The sequence below is a fragment of the Fringilla coelebs genome, assembly GCF_963513975.1.
Source record: "Fringilla coelebs genome assembly, chromosome: 2".
Taxonomy (NCBI): domain Eukaryota; kingdom Metazoa; phylum Chordata; class Aves; order Passeriformes; family Fringillidae; genus Fringilla; species Fringilla coelebs.
Window position 1 is genome coordinate 102984233 of NC_140029.1, and position 16564 is coordinate 103000796.

A 16564-nucleotide genomic window follows, 5' to 3' on the forward strand; every position below is an offset into this window, starting at 1 on the left:
ATATTGTGTGGGACCGTGTCAAAGGCCTTGCAGAATTCTATGTAGACGACACCTGCAGCTCTTCCCTTGTCCATGGATGCAGTTGCTCCATTGTGGAAGACCACTAGACTAGTCAGGCACGGATTCCTCTTGGTGAAGCCATGTTCCCTGTCTCTAGCCATCTCCTTGTCTCTCATATGTTTGGACATATCTTCCAGGAGGACATGATCTTCCAGGCTGACTGAGGGTAACTTAATGAAGCTGATCTAATATACATAAAATGTGATGAATAGATAGCACGGAATATGGCAGCCCACATAGATTTGCCACAAGATTTATTAATTTTTTTGGCAAGTTATATGCAGACTTAGGCTATTTGTGTGATTGCCTGTTTGATTTGGATATACATCCTTCTTTTCTGCCCTTTTGATGTGTAAACTGATTCTTAAGCACAGTCCTATAATTCAAATGGGATTGTGTAAAATATATCAGGAACAGATCATGGAACATGTGATATGAAACATGCAACCAATCTGAACAACTAGTGTGAAAGTCACAAAGGATTCTTTAGAAAGATACTGTTTACTGTATCTGAAAAATTGGTTTACATGTAGGAGTTCTCCAATTTATTCATGAGCAACAGTTTCAATGCCAGTAAAATTAGATTAAGAATAAAAATGCCTTTATAGTCTAATTATATAAATGAATGTTATTTCTCATACTATAGATAAGCAATCACAAAAGCACTTGCAATGGAAAGAATTATGTATTTTTCAGGTGAATAGATTGCAAAGTTGCTACTGCTTGCTATCAAGAGTACAGGGAATAAATTCAACTTCATATTATCACAATAAAAGGAAGAGTCAAAGCGAATGTACCTTTACAAACCTTGTCTCTTGGCAGTAGTTCCATGTTAATGAGTTTATTAGCTTAGGTCCCTTTAGTGTCTTAGAGTTTTAACAAACTCATAGCAGCAAGTGCCCACAGATTTTATCAGTGCTAAGAGATTTTTAACAGTTATAATCTTAATGACTTTAGTCATTTTGTGGGAGGGAAGAAAAGAATGAAAAGTATGCATAGAGATTGTTAATTATATGGTTACTTGAAAAATTATGTAGGAAAAAAATGTTAGTTACAAAAAAGGAAGAAATATTTGACATTTAATAAAAATGTACTCTTTGAAATCCTTCACTTTATTATATTAGAGTGCGGGATATGCATGAAGTCTGATCATTTTAAATAAATGTTACAGATAAAATACACTCAATTGATGGTTTACTAAACCAATTTAAAGTAGAAACAATTGTAAAATACAGGGCTGCAGCTGGTTCGTAGGAAAGAAATCAATTTCATTCTAACACTTGTGGCAAAGAACTTCATGATTCTAATTTAATTTGTCAATGCCATCATTCATTGAGAAAGACAAACTCAGTAGAAACGTCAAGAGATGGAGAACATATGAGATAAAAGACTGATTCAAAGTTTATCTGTTCCAGAAAAACTTATTTGTCAGCAATGGTACAATTCATGCATGTGCTCAGCTTTTTCAGTTTCCAGAAACATAAGATGGATGGTGTCATGTGCATTTAGTAGGCACAGATGGCCTGGAATACCTAGTAATAATTTCATGACTTGAAAAGAGCATTGCCTGCAAAATTAATCCAAACAAGTTGATGACTGGGAACACTGGGGCTTCACAGAACTGGTATTCTAGGGGAAGATGTTTTCACAGCGATGCCTGTTCCACTGTGTCCTTGGGCAATTAGCATTTGAAATGGCAACTTTAAAGTGAGATGAGTGTGAGGAGAACTACATTTGTTCAAAAGAGGAAAAATTTCTGCAGCACTAGGCTGCTTGTTCAAAAAACCAAAATTCCAAGTTTGGTAACATCAATAAAATATTGACAATGAGAGCCCTTTTTGTCCCTAAAGCAGGATTACCTAGATCTGCAGTTTGTTCTTAAATGAAGCTCAGTTGGTTAGGTCTGTGAGAGGTGCCACCTGCTTGCAAACAAAACAGGGACCGAATTCAGCAGCTCCTGTGGGAGAAGCTTTTGCTGTTAATTCAGTTGAGGACTCAAGAATGGATTATGGGGACTTTGTAACATCTATTAGGGCTATGTTTGCAAATCAGCAACTGGTTGTCCTAATAAGTCAAAAAGTAGTCAAAGGATGGCATGGTCTCTTCACCTGTTTGAATGTGTTCTTGAAAGTTTACCATAGGTATGTAAGCTGATTCTGTAGAGTGAAAATAGTTACCCAAGTTGTTGGGAGTCATTGATAGTAATTGTGCTTGTATATAGAATTTCTGAAGTGACTTTGAATTACTTTGTCAAATGACATAAGAAGGATGATTCAAAATCAGCCTTGGGAAGAGGAAACAGGGAGTATAGTAATGTGAGGAAGATATAACCCAAAATAAAAATTTCTGTTGAACACTTTGGAGGCCTAGAGAACTCACTATAAGATTGTGAAATTTTTAACTCCTGATGGCATTGAATTGCAAATTTTTATTATTGTACTATAGAAAGGGGAAAAAAAACCCAAACCGCAACCAAACTCAATCTTCTTACATATTCTGATTTTTGGAGGAACATAGTGAAAATTAAAGGTGTGTTTGAAAGAGACTTGTTTTATTTTAAATTTTTAGATTTGATGGACTCATATACATTATAGGCATTTCTTTTCATATGTGTGGTTATGCAAAAGTCCCATATTGTTCCAGAGAGGGGCTACTGGAGTGGATAAGTGGATTTTTTCTCTGTGTGTGTGTGTGTGTGTGTAGTGAGTTCTCTACTGTCTTTGAACATGCAGATTTTCTGTTGTTTCTAAATTTTAAAGTTTATGTGGGAGATCAGGTCATTTTAAAAAAGATAATATTGACATAGATTTACTAAAAAGACACAGAGATGTCTGAAGAAAATGGTTTTCTGCTATTTCTTGTACAATCATAAGGGTATCTCTACACACACAGTTTTCTGTACATGTGTAACAATTTACTAAACTTTGGTTTTAGGTACTACTGTAAAATAATTATCCCTTGTAAGTTGAGTTGGTGAACAAAAAGTCTTATTCCTCTGTATGGACCGTGACCACGAAGAGATTGTTATGGTATGACAAGCATAGCCAGTTATTTCAATTTTTATGCATAGAACAACCATAAACAATTTCTTAACTGATAAAAATATTAGTTCTATCTATTGACTATCTATTAGTCAGTTTAAGCAGTATCTAATCAAAAGGTGATGAAAGATGAAAATCAGTTACTCACAATGTGAGGGATGTGAGCACTGTGTAACGCAAACCTCGTCCAACACGTGTGTATTATCTCACATTGTTGCATGTTTTATGGGTTTGCTGGAAGATTTAAGGTGTCACTGTCAACCTGCACAGCAACCAAAGGTTCTAACTTGATTTCTAGGTCTGTGCTAAGTCATTCTAGAAAGCAACCTGTCCCTCTGGCACCTCTTTCAGTGGGATAAAAGAGTGCAACTGAGATGAAAATATTTCCCAATTATTTACATGTTTGATTTGAGTATGGGCACAGTGGAAAAGGAGTTGCTGTTTGCATCTTTTTTTCTGCTTTATTTAGCCTTCTGAAGCTGCTTTTGGCACAGGACTTTCAATTAGACAGCGATGCATAAGCATAGAGAAATATTCCAACTTTCATATTGGTAGATTGGAAAAAAAAAATCTAAGAAAATTTGGAGATTTCCTCTAAAAATATAGTTGGGCAGCTGAAATATTCTTTGCAAAATGATGCAAAAGTGGGTGAAGAATTGTTTCCTCTCTTCTCCACACCTTGTCTAGTTCCATATGCACTGATGTACTTGGAGCATTTATCGCAGCAAGGGATCATCATATACAGTCCATGTCACCTCCATATCTTTTGAGGTTCCTCTTCTGCACTTTAATTTTGAATTCCTTCACTTCTGTACTTGTAAATTGTTCCTCTTTATTTACTATATATGCGGTTTCATTAAACTCTTCTTGTGGGAAGAGTTTTGTACCACCACATGCACAGCTCTAATTTTTTCTGGCATCAAAGTGCAATCTAATATTTTACTTTCTCTTGATGTCTGTTTTAATGACAGTCACTTTGCACTCAGAAGCAGAGTGCTGTGATTCAGTGTTTCTGTTTTGTTCTATGTGTAACACAGTTGACTCCAGCTTTCTCCTCTCACCTGCAAAGCTGTCACAAAACCACTCAGAACACTTTTTCCCTTCTCCACAATTTGTCATTGTTATGCTAGTGATATTTTCCTTATGTTCATATGTATCTTTTGATCAACCTGACCTGCTGTGGCAGTCAGTTCTAAGAATTGTGCTCTGGCTGCTGCAAAAGTATTTTAAATCAGCAGTTTTCCCAGATTTTCCAAAAGATTGCTCCATTTGTTAGAGAACGCATATATTGTGCATGGATGACAAGGGTATGCAACTGCAATTCCTTAATATAAATACATAACTTTATGATATTACAACAAACAATAAAAAGAATTCAGAGTAAGTAGAGCTTATGTTAAAAAATATATAATAATTTTGCTGCAATCACTAAAATATTGACTGTAAAAATAAAATTTTCTCAATGCTGACATTTAATGTGTTTCTAGAAACACCATTATCTTTGTGTAATGGTAAATAATGGAAAGAGTTCTTTGGTTTGGAAAATAATTGAAGTTGCTCATACATCTCCAAACATTTCTAGTGAGCTTGGTAATTAGTTGTTTCCAGTAATAAAACCTTGGGCTGGCCTTTAGTAGCCCACTAAGAATACACATGCCCATCTCTGTATTCTGGTCATAAAATAACAGCAAGAAAAAAGAGCATGCCACATTTAAACAGTCATTAGAGATGGCTATTCTCAAGATGCTAAAGGAGCAGCTTTCATAAGGTTAACATCAACATAGGCAATCTGAGACCAACTTCTCCCTGAAATGTTAACAGCTTCTCAAGGGAAAAAAAAGCATGTGGTTTTCTGGATCTTGCTCAATGTTCCCAGAGACTGAGCACATTGCTGATGAACCTAAATAGACAAGAGTGTAAACTACAATATTTTTGCTTCCTCTGCTCTCATTAAACATGCAATTAAGCTATTATATCTAAATGTGCTTGCAGATGTATTTATGGGAAGACTGATCAATCTTGTCCAGTGTGTGTTGCATGACTGTGAAGATTATGCATATTTACTTCTCCTAGTAAAACAGAATTCTGTTAATTCCTCTAGCTGTCAGCTGTTTTATCCATGAAAGTAGTAAATTACATGCAAAAGCTGTGACAATGGCTTGGATGCCTGAAAGTACTGGCAAAGGAGAAAAATAAAAAATCCAACAACATGGAGAAAGTTCTAGGTTATGCACTCTTAAAGGCTGACTTTGTCATATCTCAGGTATGTTTTATTCAGGAAACTTCTGCTGGTACTGATATATAATATGGTCACTAAACAGTCTTCATTCAGTTATTGTTGGTGAATTAAAAATGCCTTTACATTGCCTGAGCTTTGAAAATGTATGCATAAGGAAATATTTTCTAAAAGTCTGATGCAAACTCTTTGGACAGAATATGACATGAATTAATAGTGCAGAGGCTTTTGGTGTCTTACTGGCTTTCCTTGGGTTACTAACAAATTATTTACTTTTAAAACAGTTAGTATCCTTATTTCTGAGTATGTAGATTTCATGAGGTTCTGAACTTCCTTTTAACTTCCTAAAAGCTTACTTAAAACCCTTTAGTATTTCAAACTTCATAGCATTAATGTCTGTATCAGTAACTGAAGATGAAATCTGTAAAATGTAATTGAAAAACTTGGTCTAAGTATCCAGAATCCAATCTTCAACATACTCATTCAACAGATATTTCAGAGTTTGAAGACAACTTAAAATTATACAATGAAGGCAGAGCTTGAATTAATTCTGATGGGTTGAGAACTGCTGGAAAAGAGAGAATAGCCATAGTGCTAAGGGTAACCTCAAGGTCAACCCAACAGCCCTTTGAATCCAAGTATTCTACAAGAGAAGAAAGGAAAATATCAACTTATATTAAGATGGTGTTTTGCCAAGAAACATGGACAATATATCTGCAGAATTCTTGTTTTACTTTTGTGAAGGGAAGACAGTGAGTTTAAAAAAAAAGTCATTGTAGAGCAAAAAAGTGCCAGGAGTAGGAAAGATGAGAGCCAACAAGGGGTCAGAAAGAAATCAGATACACAAGAAAAAACTTACTACTCTCTGCCAACCCCTCAATTTGTTACTGCTGGAACAGCTTTTTTGGCTTCATGCTACAGTTTTTCTTCCAAACCTGGAAGGTTTAAAGAAAAAGAGAAACTTGAAATATCTTCAATGATGTGAGTGAAGGAGCTGTCAAGGAAGATCCTCTCAAGTCAGGTACAAGTGCTGAAATGCTGTTCTTGGCTTTGGTTTTGGACCAGTGCATTCCTGAAAGACTTTCCATCAATGCACTTTTATGGAAGATGAGTTTGGCAACAAAAGTGTCTAGGAATATCTTACCAGTGAAGGAGGAATGTTCTATTGGTGTGGCACAGAATACTATCAAAGACTGATGGAGAACATTTATTTATTTATTTATTTCCACTGGATTTATTTAATATTTTTAATAGATAATGCAGTAAGAGCATAGTAACACATACAGTAAATGAGACGATTGCAGACATTCACTTTTCCTTCAGTTAAATAAAAATACTTTCCTTTTATGTTAAACTCCACTTTTCAAAGTCTTCAGAACCCTTAAGTATTTAAAATAGAAAAAGTTAATATCAGAAAGTTTGACAGTGGGATTCAAACTGCTTTGTGGCACTGGTAAAGGAACAAAACACCCTCTAAAATATATAGACACCTTGCAGTATTTAAAAGCTGTTTTGTGGCAGAAAATAATTTTGTGTTTTTCTAGGAGCATTTATTTAGGAAACTGATAAAACACCAAGTTTATTTCAGAACTTGATTGTAAGCACATGTGCATCAAGAACAAAACTGAAGTGAATCACCTCAAAAAGCAGCTCAAGGGACTGTGTTTGCATGCACAGGTGCTGTTTTTTTACAGGTAGAGCATAATTCTACATATGACGGCTAAATTCCCTCAGTTTATACAAGATTTCTTGTTGGAACCCAGGACATTCCTCTGGCTGCCCTGGAGGACTCGAGACCCTGGCAGGGGGCTCAGAGACCTTGGCATGGAGTCAAAGACACCTGTGCCTTCAATTTTAACCCATGGAAACAATCACCAACTTCATGCAAAGAGTTACAAACCACAAGGGTTTGAGTAGAATGATAGTGAATTTATCACAGGGTGAAAATGTAGAATTTTGGGGATTTAGAATGGGGGTTCAAGAGGCAAGACAGAGGAATCTGGGCACGTCCTGTCTTTCTTCTTCTTCTTCTTGTCCTCCATCTTCTGCTGTGATGGTAACATTTCTGGATTGGTTTAGGTAGAGACAGACTGTCTAACACAGGTGATAGGTATTGAAAAATTATTGTAATTAAAGTACATGTAGTTCTTAGTATAAAAAGATAACACCACCCCAAGGGTGGTCAGTGTGCCTCAACCTGACCTGGCAGACAGACCTCAGCTGGTCAGAAAGACAATGTATTGGATAAGAGGAAAAAAACAACCTTGAGAACCAGAGCTGAAGAGTCCCAACTTCTTCTTCGGTCTCAGGGCTGGGAAAAAGAGACTTTCTAACACCTTGGAGTCATCTCAACACCAGAGACTTCATCAATTTCTGATACCTTTTTCATAGAGCAGCTTCTTTAGTTTCATTGGACACCTTTTTTCCCCCCACAGGAAGAGTCTTCTAGCTAAAACCTTAATTTCAAGCTATCTTAGTCTAGCTGTGCGGTGAGCATGGTGCAATCTGTAACCAAGGAGACACAGTGCCTCCAAGCTGACCACGAGGGCTTCTGCCGCTTGTCCACTCTTGAGATTTCCCTTTTGCAGCCCAGACAGCAGCTGGGGTCCCCTTGCCACTAAGAGTTACAAGTGACAAAAAAGTAATGAATAAACTAAAAATTTCACAAATCATGCTGTTGTTTTATGGAATATGGAGTTTAGCTACTTCAGGAAAGAAAATGACAGGAGAAGTGTAGATAGAAAATGCTTTTATTTATAGACCAAGAAGAAAATCAAAGTTTTTAAAGGACCTGCAAGCTTGTATTGAGAGATTGAAACTTTACCAAGAAGGCCTACAATTTTTGAAAAAATTAAATAGATCTTTTTTCTGCCTTAATCTGGGGAGAAGTACGGACAATTTTCCTTTCTTAAGCTGCCATATAAGTGGTTGCTACTTTTACCAGCATCCTTCTGAACTGCATGTGGGTGTTCTTATAAGGATTTGAACACAGCAAAGGAAATTTTGAACAATTCTTCTCTCTTCCCCTGCAGTTATTTAAATATTTTGAAGCCTGAGAGTTGGATTAGAAAACATCTAATCATTCTACTTCTTTAACCTTTGATTTTATTCCCTGCAGATTTTCAACCATTATTTTTAAATTGGGGATGAGATGATAATTTTGAATACGGTCATAATGTTCATAAAAGATTCCAGTTCAGTTTGTGTGTTCTTAAATACTGTAGAGTAGATATGTGAATAACTTTATAAGTTTTGTTTAATACCAATAAATTGGTATTATGGTTTTGGCCCTATCCCTGCTGCCTCCTGGGCAACCTCTTCCCCTCCCAGTCTGCCAGCACTTCCTGCTGGAGTTTGAGGGAAAACTCATATTTTTTAAAAGTATTTAGATGAATTAAACTTATTTTATGCTTATGTAATCTTTATTGATTAAGTAAAATTTGCTGTGTTCTCTGGTGTTATGACTTTTCTGGTCACAAAACTATGAGATTCTGCAGCCTAGGTTATGGTACATAAAACATATAGGCTCTCAATCCTTCTGCCTTTGTACCATTTAACTTGGAAAAGATGTTATTAATTTTCTTGATATTTTGCATGTAGTGTATGATGGCACAATTTCTTTCTATGAGGTAGATAAAATTTATATTGACAAGTACATAATCTCCTCCATAGGGTCCGAGTTAATTTACTTTGCTTTTATATGAACTTCATGCAACTAGTATTCCAAACTGTATTATCATCTTGAAGGTGAGATAACCATTAAAAACTTGTACTAAATGCAGTGGGTGAAAGTGACTCCTGAAGGGGTTTTTGATCATTCTGTGTTGGGATATGAGTGACCTGGTACAGAATAAGGGAATGCTGATGGCAATAGCAGTTAGGCAGAAGTGTTGACAACATGAACGTAATTTCATGAGAGACTGTAGTATTCTTTATTTCTATTCATTGAAATCTGCCTGAGGAATCAGCTGACCCTACAGCTACTAAATACAACCAGTGACATTTAGGCCATGAAACTTGTAGCCTCTTTGAAGGTTAGAAATAACATGAATATCAGTGGCTAATCTATGCATTAAGCAAGGAAGAAATGTGGCACCTCAGGGGCATGAAAAGGAAAGTTACAGAAGTGTCTATTGCTCCTATCATTATTGCAAGTTCATAATTTGTCATCCTTAAAAAAATTGAGGGGCTGATGACCTTGTCCTATGCCATGTAAATTGGATATGAAAGAATTTGTGTAAGAGTAATTTTTATGTTATAATAACTAAATATAAAATCATTAATTATCTAGGCAGTTTCTGTCATGTTTATGTGTGTTTTATACCATCTCAACAACTATTAGAACATATTCTTGAGGGAAACCATGTTAAAATTATTTTTGTGGGATGTATTACTTTTGTTTGTTTACTGTAGGTCTTGGAGGTCATAACTTTGTCAGCTCTTTGCGTCCTACCTACCATGTGGATATAGAACAACCGGTTTAGCCTTGTTTCCACAAAGCATTAGTCTAAACAGATGCATGGTTTAAGAGCAGAAACAGAAAACACTGGGGATGTGCTTTGAAAAAGCTCCAGCTTTTTCAAGATTTCTTTGCAGTCCTACTTTTCATGAACTGCTGAGGTCTGTGTGACAGCCTACAGTATACAGAGAGTACTGTGGAAGAACTCACAAGGAGCTGGGTATTCCTAAGCACACTTTTGCACCTCTCTAACCTTGTCAGTTTTTACTTTTGCAAACTCATTTCAGCTCTAGCAATCTGAATTAAAAACTGAATTGACATCATAAAAGGATGTTTAATTAAAATTCTGCATCTTCATCATCTCAGATTTGGATGCACTGATTAAGTTTTCTCAAAGGGACCTAAGAACTTGCCTACTCTCTTTTTTAACCAAGAGAGAAATCTCAGATGTGTCAGGTCTAGGCATCATTTCTGACATTCACAACTAAAACCGTACCTGGCAGAGCTAGGCACAAAGATCACTCATGTGCTGTTGCTGCAAAAACCTGTTGGCTCCTTGCAGCATCTCTGACCTTTACTAAAATTAAACACTACTGAAAAATATCAGCCTACTTTTCTCTAGATCATTAGAGTTGAAGGCTGGCCTTTGAGCCAGAACTGTCCTTCCCAATGCTTCCAGCTGTATCCTTTCTTAAACAGTGTTCTATTTTGGCAAATAAAATCCTAGTGAAAACTTTTTTGTTTTCCTCTAACTCCAGAGAAAACCACCTGCACTTCATATGCTACATTGGTCTGCACTGGAACTGAACCAACGATTCCTAAAGCAAATATTAAATAATTTTTGGGCCCTATCACTTCTGAGTGTTCTCCAGGTCTTTTTCAAGAATTCTCTTGTAGAGAAAGAACTTGCCTTATAAATCTTGTCTTTGCATAAGTCCCCTTTTACAATATTCAACTTTTCTTACTTATAGTCTAGAATATTTATAGAGCTTCATCTTACTGAGTTAGTTATGGAGATATGAGTAGGGGGAAAAGTACTATTTATGTAGTTGCTCTTTTACAATTTGTAACCATGAGCTAATACAGCTTGCTTTGCATGGGCAGCCTTTCAAGTTTTTGTTGTACTTGATTTGCCATCTGTCTTTGCTCACACTCCGGCACATTCTGCCTCTAATTAGGCCATAGATAACAGAGAGGGGAAAATGTGAGGGGAGAAAATGAATGGCAGGTGAAATATGATGCTCATATTGAAATTCACAAGACTTATTTTAAAAGTAATTTGGGATTATTGTGAACGTGCACTAAAGATTTGTTCTTGTATTTTACTTCAGAAATGCACTTGCCCTCATTCTACATTCCTGCCCTAAAATTAGACACCAAACTGGCTAAATTCCACACCTCTTTGCAACTTTGATAGTTGAAGAGGCACTTCATTGTGTAACCCAGTCTAAAATTTGGCCTTATGTTTTTGCCATATGTTTTCATAAATTATGCTGGCTTAAGATCATGAAAAACTAAAGTTCTCCTTTTTTTCTATCACTTGTCAGTGTGAATCTGATGGCTTGTGCTTGTTTATTTAAAAGATTTTTAATTTGTTAAGTATAAACATACTTTCTCTCTCTCTCTCTTTCTCTCTCTCTATAGATACACACATATGTATCTATAACATGCATAACTTTATACATGTACATGTATACACCAACTACAAACACACAGAAAAAGATATTGGCTGCAAATAATCATGTCATTTCAGGAACTGAATATTCAAAGTACCCCTTTCAAAACTGACTAATGACTGATGAATTGTTAAAAAGGCTGTATGTTGTCATGAAATAAGTCTTCACTTCCTAGGTGCATTCTCCTTTTTATCAGAAGCAGAGCGTGGATACATTTGCTGTTAAGCCCTTGTGGATCTATGTAATTTCTGACCTATGAATCTTCCTGCTTTTGAGAAAAATATTATATTGTTCAGGGGGATCATAGTCTCATTAATTTACAAATAAAGCACTTACTCATAAAGAAATTATTTTCTTCCATGTGGAGCTGGGATATCTTTTAGAAAACCTTACTGTATCAGTGAAAACAGTATGACATTCATAGCAATGAATGAAAATAGAAATTAAAATAAGTAAAAATTAAAAAAAAATTTCATCTTGGAACTCTTTTTTTTTGCATCCCTGCATATTCAGTGTTTGTCTCTGATTTAAAGAAAGGAAAATATATTTTTCCAAGTCTGACTGATCTGAGCTGTTAATGGCTACATAGAGGATGTGAATTTAGACAAAATGTGTAGCACTAATTGTACATAATTTTGATTATTACAATTTATTTTGATGCTTTTTTCTGCAAACAGTATTTGCTCACCCATCTCTTGCTCCACAAGATGTCCTACTGAAAGACAAATTGCATTCCCATAACAGACTTTTTTACTTGTTTCTTACTTTGCATTCCATGGAGAAACTAAATGACCTGTCTTTCTATTTTTAACTGAGCTAGTACACTTTGCTACCTAGAATAAATAAAATCATAGTCCTGTAGTACTGACACTGATAAACTATGCTATTTTAAAAATCTGATTCTTCACTGTAAATTAAACTACCACTATTTCTGCAACCTTTTATTTACTGAAGTTGTTTATAAGCACTGTCTGAGCAGTTGAACTGTTAATGATCACTAAATGTATGGTAATGAATTTAGTCAGAAGGGAAAGAGATATCCACTTTTCTGAGCTTGTAGAGATCTTCCATTAAATTAACCAGAGTCTTTAGGGACTGGTTTCCCTTGATCCTTACCTGTTGCTCTTACTAAATAGTTCCTGTGAAATATATGTGAGTCTTCTTTCATGTAAGTGTGAAATAGATTCCGTGGTTTCAATGCCACTTATTTTCAAACCTTATAAAGAGCTGAAGTACTTACTGAAGGCTATGAATGTGTAAAATCTCATACTTTCTACTTTGAGCACAAGAAGTTTTAGAACTATTATTCAAAAGCAGCGTGCATATTTTGATCATATTTTTCTTACTTGAAGTTTTACACTGGTTATAGCCTGTTGCCTGTCATTAGTTTTTCTGGCATTTACTTCTAAATGCTATTGATACCTAACTCAGATAAATACGTGTGTAATGTGCTTTAAAATATCATATGAAGTTGTTCCACATAGAAATTGGCATTAATTCTTGCACTTATTCCATGGAGGCCTTTGAAAGTTCCAAAAGATGGTAGAAGTTATCAGCAAAATGTCTTAACAGGAAACAAGACAAGTTTGAAATCTTGTAGAAGAGACTAAGCAGCTCAATTATAGAGTATAGTTCACTTTGATGACTCTTTAACTTACTTAAAAACAAAATATAATTAAATATTGAAATTATGTTGGAGTCATTTTCTTGCTGGAGTCATTCCATCACCAAAGTTGTCTTTATAGCTAGTCACCAATGTAGGAAAGCAAAGAGGATAGGAAAGGAAAACAGGAGATATTTCATGGTTTAAAATGAAACCAAGGAATTTTGGACATTTTTCCAAACAAGGTGGCTTAAGCAAAGTATTGATATTATCCCTTCAAAGAAAAGCAAAGTCATGCATAATTCTCTCATTACAAGTAGTTAGTGCCCATTCTTTCAGCTGCTTTCATGTTGTATAATGCTATGTCTGTGTAGATTCCTGACAATCATGTTGTGCCAGATTAATGTGCTACATTGATAGTAATTATCAATATAATTAATTAATAACGAATCAATTATTAATAATCAACATTAAATACTATTAATAATATTATGCATTATTATTAAATTTACATTATTATTGCATTAATGTGCTAAGCTTAGAAGGCTGAAGCCAGTTTCCCAATAACTGAATACTTCAGCACATCAGGTTGATATCTGTCTGCAAAGCTCTAAACATTTTAGAAAGAATGTTTTAGAGAAATTAAATATCACCCTAAGAAGAGTTAAGTCAGCAGTAGACTGTGCTTAAGGATATAAATTTAGATCAATAAAGATCAAAAACCCCCAAATAATTTTAGGAAGAAATGCACCTGGATGCGTGAAAACACTCTATAAATCGCTCCTGGACAACCTTTAATCACACAACAATTCACTGGTACACATCAACAATAGAGGTCATCCAGAACAAACTAAGAAAAACAGAGCTGACTCACTTAAAGGAACTGCAGCCTTAGGAGAATAATTCAATGCAAATGTGTAAACTGTTCCAATTAAAATTCCACACTTAAACACAATTTTTAGACTTGAAATCTGCAATTTGGATCCCAAATTTTAAATCTTCATTTCTGAGTATTAAGATATGCAAAAGAATATCTAATAGCTAGAAAAGCAGGGAATAAAATATGTTTGCTATATCTTTTTACTCAGTGAAATGTTGTTTGACTTGGAATTAAAATGGAAGTCTCTGGAATGCATGACCTCAGTAAGATGCTGCAGAATGGAATGTGTTGAACTGTTGAGCAGGTAAAGAACAAGGGGGACAACCAAAACAGTCAGGTTTCAAATAAACTTCAGGTAGGGATAACTTGACTTTAAAAATGTTGTAAGAAAGTTAAGCTGATTTCTCGCTGTCTCTATTTTTTTTCTGAATAATAGTTAGATAACCTAAAAATCATTGTATATGTATATGTCAAAATAACTCCCCCTTTATTAGTAAAAGTTAAATTAATTATTTTCTTAGCTCTAAATAAATTAATTTCTTAGTTCTAATTTTTATGCTGTTGCTTCTATTGTTGTAGAACTTCTGCTATGCTTTTTCTAATTTTTGTTTGATTTATTTCACTAGACCTGAAACATTTTGAGACCAGATCCTTAAACAGCACTATTTGGGTGAGTTTTGGGTACAGAGGCTTTACTTGCAAATTAGCACATGGTCTTCTGTGGTTTTTTTCCATGTATATAAGTTGATATTGGCATACTAATTTTTAAAATATATTTCATAGTATTTCATATTGTCTGTTTTACACATAGGCTGATGAGCTTTAGGACATGAAAATCTACAAATTAGGTCCATGTTGCTGTCTGGGAGAGAAAGGAATAAGAAAAGGCATAGTTTCATCTTCATGAAACTTCAAAGGAAGTTCACAAAACTGAGATGAATATTTCTCTAGAGCAGGACTGTTCAGAAAATCTCTTTAAATAATGTAGCTGGTTAGTAACTTAATTTTAAACATCTATTTAAAGCCCTTAAAAAATAATCCAAGGCTAGTCAGAATTCCTATTAACTCTGTTGATCCTTTACACATTTAATTAATACACGATTACTGTAAGACTTTACCTTTTGAGGGAGGAAAAAAAGTAGTTGCATGTTTTGTAATGCAGATTTTTTAAAATAGGAAATAAAATATTAAGCAAAAATTAAATTACTTTGTGCGGATGCTTACAAAAAATGAAAGTTACATAAGTTTTGGGAGTGATATGTAAATATTATACGTACATATACATGTGAGACATTGAATTTTCTTTCCTACTAGTGTCTGATACAGGTATAAAAGTCAAGGTTTGTTTCCTGTCATGTTTTCATAGTCAAGCAAGTAATTCTGATCTGTCTTTTCTAAGTACCTCCTTTGTCTGATGTGTGTATGGTAAAACTTTTAATAACTGTTTAAGATTCATTTTTCAGTAAGAGAGCAGAGTAATCCAAAATAATTTATAATGCATACACAAAAATGTTATGAAAAATTATTTCAAGAGAAGATCAGAAAAAAAAATACAGAAAATGAATGTGTGTAGACAATAATACAGTAATTCTTATATTTTTTAAAATTCTTGAAATTAATACCTGCAGTTACACATAAAATCATTGCAGTACACACAGCAGAAGAATACAATAAAAAACTAAGAACCTCTCACATGTAAACAGTTTATCTAGTGAACAACTTCAGGATGGGCAAGCCAATTCAATTCTGACCTTTGACTTTCAGAAATAATGGTTGAGAAGTTACATATAATGCAGCTTTCAGATTTTTGTTATAAAGTGTTTCTTCTGACTTCTTGTTTCAGAAATACAGCACAGAAATTCTTGGTGTAAATTGCATAAAGCAATTAGAAATGTATTCTTGTGTTGCAAAACCTGAGCAAAAAACCATGACAGTTTTGTGGCTGTTCATTGTATGTTCACTGCTTAGATATTCTAGCTTAGTCTTGTTACATAACATATATAGGAATTACTTTTATGAGAATAAAAATATAAAAACCACCAAAATCATCAGTGCATAGGGATAGGGGGGTTTACACCCACTGAAAAAATGATAACATACATTTGAAGATAGCTGGGCTTACAGTCCAAGGGAAAAAATATTAGAAAAATCTTCTGCCTTGGACACACTCAAAAGCTGCCAGGACATGGTCCTGGGCAACTGGACCAATAAGGTTTCTCTCTGGGTGGAAAGAAACTGTATTGGAGTCTTTGGCATTTTTTTTTTCTGTTGCAAATAAATGAAAAACAGGATAGAAATAATGGAAAATTTGGGGGGTTTTGTCTTCTGTGTGTGTCATCCTGTTGTGCAGTTCATACTTTGAAAACCTTTGCCTTCAACCTCTCCCCACCTCCCTTGATCCTGGAGTGGAAATGATCAGCTGGGTGAAGGAAATTCAACACTGAGCACTTTTTTGTACTGCAGTTTTAAGGAATGTATGCTCTTAGAAGGAATATAAAATTTCTCCTAATTAACATTTTTCTAATTTTCTTTTCATTGCTCCATATGCCTTTCTTACTTAGTGTGTTTCTCTTGATGGTCTGATCCACAGAATTTTTATCCTGTAAGAA